Here is a 5,548-nt window from a genome sequence, read left to right as displayed (position 1 = left end):
AAGCACCAGATTGTAGGATTTTGTTTTCTTATCCAATCTGTCACTTTTTCATTTTATTGGATTATTTAATCCATTCATATTCAAAGTAATGAGAGATAGGTTTATATTTTCCTCCACTTGTCTCTAATTTTTTTTCAAATTATGATTTTTTCCCCTCTTTTGCTATAAACTCAATACTATGTTTCTTCAGTTACTTTACCCTAATCTTTGTTAAGGTAATACTGTTCTCACTGTCTTTTCCTTTCACCTCTCCTCTCGTTTGTTATGCTTTTTTTGGGGGGGAGGGAGATTTTATTAGTTCCTTTTTCTCTCCTGCTTTTGTCTGGTTATATAATTCCACCCCTTCCTTGTTTCCCTCTTTGTCAAGTAAATTCCTCTTCCCCTTCAACTAGTCCTTTTAATTAGTTGTTTTTTTTTAAGTTTAAGTTGTGAACCCCTTTGAAAAAAAGGATTTCTCTCACTCTGTTATACATCTTCTCTGTTCATCTATTTTTTGATTCATGACCTCTGTAATTATCTTGTGTCTTTATTTTCTTTGTATTCCTTGTGCAATCAAAGATTACAAGATACTCATTCTAGGCTCTTCCTCTAAGCTCTTTCTACCATTGACTTTTAGGGCTGACTCCTCCCATTTTCCATTGTGCTTCACTCCCACAACACCAATTATTGCAAATGTCAGAGAAGACACCATCCCATGATAGGACCCATCCCCCACCACATTCCTAATTATGCAGCCATCCACTGACCTATACCCTCCCTAGTTACCCTTTATCCCATCTGTTTCAAAATCTGTGTCCTGGGTTGATGTTCTTCTGCTCCCCCAGGAATTTTAACTTTCCTTCCCCATCCTGGGGTAGGATAAATGGACTTTTCAAGTACCAAATATCCCACCTAGCTCAACATCCCCATCTCGCTTCACAGACCATCTCTCTTCATGCAAGGGAACATTCATCTATGGAGCTCCCTCCCACTATTCAAGCAAGGCCTTTTTCCTTTTCTTTTCAATCTTTCCCCCATTTTCCTTATTCACTCCATGTAGCCTTTTCTCTTTCAAATACCATAGGGGCTACATCTTCCTCTCACTGCTAACTCTTGCTTTGATCCCAGAGCATCACATGCTCCCCTCTATCCTCCTAATCCCTTCTTCACTTCATATTCTTTCCCATATTGTAAAGTAGTCCCACGAAAGATATTGATTTACCTGAAGGCAAGACAGTGCCCACCTCTGTCCATAATGCCCCATGCCTGCCTCTTCACTGTTACTTCAACAGTCTTCTGACTTTACCCATCTCCTTGTATACATTTATAAATAAGTTTCTCACTAGTCTCTCCGCTGTCACTCTGTTGCTGTCTTTGCTGCATTTATTCACTCCCCCTGCATTTCTGTTGCTTGTGGTGCTCAAGAAACAAATAATCTTTTGAGTTCTGGTTTTCTTTCTAAAAAAAAGATTCAAATACCTTTTTATCATCAAATAAAAACCTTTTTTCATGTATGAATAAATTCAGGTTTGCAGTGTAGGTCATCCTAGGCTACATCTTGTCCTTTGTTGCTATTTGGAACACATTATTCCATTTCATCCTGTGTTTTTTGGTAGGTTCAGAAAAATCTTGTGCTATTTGGATTTTCTTTCCTTTGTATTTGTATTTATCACCTACAAAACTTGTTTCAGAATTGGATTGTTACTTTTAACCACTATGAATCTTGGAGTTTGCAGACTGGTTTTATTTTATTTTTTTCTGGAAATGATTTGTGAATTTTTTCATTTGGTATTTCATTCTCTACATTCAAAATTTCTAGACAGCTCCTTTCCATTATTTCCTTCATTGTGGTGTTAAGGCTTTATCCTGTCACGTTCTACTAGGAAACCTATGATCTTTAAGTTGTCTCTATGAATCCTGTCTTTGAGAGTAATATATTTTGCTTGCACAATGAGTATATATATATTTTAATGTTCTAGTTTTATTTTTATTTCTCTTCTTCTAAATTGTCCTTTATTTCTGATTATTTGCATTCCCTATATATGGTTCTCTTTTGTTTCTTTGGTGAATCTTGCCATTATGAACTCCAGCTTTTCTCTTCTGCCCATTATTTTTATTATATAGGCCATATATTTTGCTCACATAATTCTCGTTTTTCTTTTGAATCACTCAGAAATAACATGTTGTAGTTCCATGTTCCCCTCACATTTCACAAGGTCTTCTGTTTCATCAAGTATTGCTTCATTTTTCTTTGTTTTACAGTATTTATTCATAGACTTCTGAACTCATTTACTGGATATGGAGACCATAACATTCTATTGTTAGTTTTCCCTGTTGATTTTATCTATTTATGTTCAAGCTTTACAAGTTTTCTTTTTCCTTACATTTTTTGTAATTTCAGTCTTCCCTCCTCCCCCTGATTTTCTGACTTTTTCTTCTCTGAAGATAGTTTCCTTGAGGGCTGGATCTCAAAGTGCATTAGCCTCCTCCCACACTGGGAAATTCAAATTCACCAGCCTTAATCTCTGCCTCACCTGACTTTTGGATGGTCAGAATTGTCCCCAGCTGGATGCTATGCTCTTTCTCTAAATTCAGTGGAGTGCTACATAGCCATACCCTCCTTCTTACCTGCCCCCCAACACATACACATGGTGTCCTGTGCTGTCCTGGTATCATGTCCTGCTCCCTCTTTTCCTTAGTTCTCTGACCTGGCACCATGCTACAAGGTTGTCTTCTCTAACAATAGTAGTACAGAGCTTTGCAGCACTGATATTATAGCGTTGCAGCCCCAAATCAGGCTTTTGTTCCTAATGATCTTGGCCATCTTCTCTGCCTTGGCTCAGTCAAACTTCTGCAGCCTAGGACAAGGGCTTCCATGTCAGTAGAAAGAAGAAGGGTGGATGGAATGTCAGGATGAGTTTTATTATAGGCCTGTGCCAGGTCCTTGCATCTACCAGTGCAGCTTCTCCCTCCCAGTAGCATGGGAAGCAGTGAGGGGTGTGGAGTGAGCTCAGGATCAATGAGCACCAGTCCATTTGTTTGTTTGTTTTAAACTTTCTCTTGGATTCTGGGTGTCCCAGATCATGGAGATGGTTGAGGTTGCTTTATCTTTGTTGCATAATGGAAGAGTTTTGAGAGGTTGTGGAGATTAGGAAAAAATGTCTAGCACTCCATGTTGTTGCCCATGTGACCCAGAGTACCCCCCAAAAGCACTATTAAGTTTTTACTTATTTATTATCAATTAATTAGACTAGGCAAATAAAATTGAAAACCTTCCCAGGTCCACCCAAAACTATTTAGCAATAGCTCATTTGCCTTCCTTTTGTACCTCTCTCATTTGAAAGAAATACAATGGATTTATTTTGTGTGTGGTTGGATAGGGCTAAAGAAAAAGATAACTTCAGATCCTTCTGACCTAAAGAAAACCCCAAAGAAGGAAATAAAGATAAGGAAGTTCTTAAAAGTAGGAGTGGATGGGGCAGCTAGGTGGCGCAGTGGATAGAGCACTGGCCCTAAAGTCAGGCGGATCTGAGTTCAAATCCAGCCTCAGACCAAACACTTGACAACTTACTAGCTGTGTGGCCCTGGGCAAGTCATTTAACCCCAACTGCCTAAGGGAAAAAAAAAAAGTAGGAGTGGATGTGAGAGGTATACTCAATTCTGGAATAAGCGGGATATTCTAATGTACTGTCTTACAAACAACTGAAGATATGTTTTGTTTTATTTTTTTCCTAATACTGGTGCTTTGTAATTTTTCTTATGCTTCAGTATTAAGATGACTTATTCCAATTTATGCTAGAGCTTTGACAAAAGTTGTTTTTGGGTATTTTTTCTTGGTTGTGTATAGTTCTCTTCGTGGCTACAGAAACACTTAGAAATCATTGAGTGACTATAACTACATAAAGAGCCAGCCTTTTACCATCTTATTTTTTTTTTACCATGAATAGCAGGTTTCATAACTTTATTTCACTTTACCTGGTGAATTTCAGTTTGAGTACTTATTGGTGTATTTCACTATTTATGAGCAAATTTTCTTAATGACTCATTTTTTTTTCTCTTTTACTTTTACATGATAGGTCCTGCTCTGAGATAACTCAGAAACAAAACTTACTTATATGAAGCCAAATTTGTTTAGATAAAATTTTAGGGTATAGTTGGATGGTCCTTTGTATCACAGAAAGATGATGAAGGACCATTATTACTAATTTTGACCCACCTCATCTCCAGTTATGAGCAGCTAGGTGGCGTGGGCAGCTAGGTACTGTAGTGGATAGAGCACAGGCCTTGGAATCAGCAGGATTTGATTCCAAATACATCCTCAGACACTTAATAGCTGTGTGACCTTGAGCAACTCACTTAGTACTATTTGCCTCAGTTACCTCATCTGTAAAATGAACTGGAGAAGGAAATAGCAAATCACTCCAGTATCTTTGTCAAGGAAACCCCACATGGGATCATGGAAAATCACACACAACTAAAATGACTCAACAACAACAACATTTCCAATTAAGGTTCATTCCACCAGGGCTGTGGTGTGAATAGTTTTGGGTCTACTGCTAATCACTACTGCAATAATTGGCAACTGTAGGAATTGGAAAATCATTAGCTCATTGGTTCTTTCTTATGCACAAAAAGGAGTCTTTCTTCCTTGTATAAGTTTGATGGTTCATATCAGATGCCTCTGCTCTATAACCACATGGAGCCCAAGGTTCAAAACCAAGTGTAACTTTATAGTAGTAGTAATTGTTGTTTGTTGTTCAGTCATGTTTGATTCTATGTTACCCCATGGACTTTGTTCTTGGGGTTTTCTTGGCAAAGATACTGTAGTGGTTTTCCATTTCTCTCTCCAGTGTGTCCCCATTTTACAGATGAGGAACTAAGGCAAAGAAGTGTTAAGTGACTTTCCCAGGGTCACACAGCTAATAAGTGTCTGAAGCCATATTTAGATTCAGATCTTCCTGATGCTAGGCATGGTGCTCTATCCACTGTACCACCTAGCTGCCTCTATGTGTGAAGAGATATTCTTATTTGTCAGAAAGGCAAAAATGGGGAGGGGGTCAATTATCAAAAGACACTTTATCTAGGACAAGTAGAAACAGAATCAGTCTTAGAAATTCAAGATCAATGATTAAAAACAAAACAATAAAAACCACAATAAGGCATTTTTAAATAAAAAAAGAACAAGGATATATGTATGTATTTGTGTATACACACAAATGTCTTCTGATGCAAGATATGTTTACTAAAATGATACAAATAATAAAATGCATACGTATAGAAGGAATATATTGGTATAGAAGAAATATAATAATTAGCAGGGAATATATCTGTCTACTCTTAATAACTGCTTGTAAAAGACATTTCTTACATAAAAGGAATTATTGGTTTCGTATTCTTGTACCCTTGGAAGAGACTACTGTAACAGAAAAATAGAGCAAGATCTTTTCAGATTAAAAAAAACTAGAGTAGAGAAAGATAGATAGATAGATAAATAGATAGATGGATAGATAGACAGACATAGATATGGCTATGTCTATAACTATACATACACATATATGCATTGGTACAC

This window comes from Vombatus ursinus, unplaced genomic scaffold (assembly GCF_900497805.2).
Source record: "Vombatus ursinus unplaced genomic scaffold, bare-nosed wombat genome assembly UNPS02014792.1, whole genome shotgun sequence".
NCBI lineage: Eukaryota > Metazoa > Chordata > Mammalia > Diprotodontia > Vombatidae > Vombatus > Vombatus ursinus.
This window is presented reverse-complemented; position numbering follows the sequence as displayed.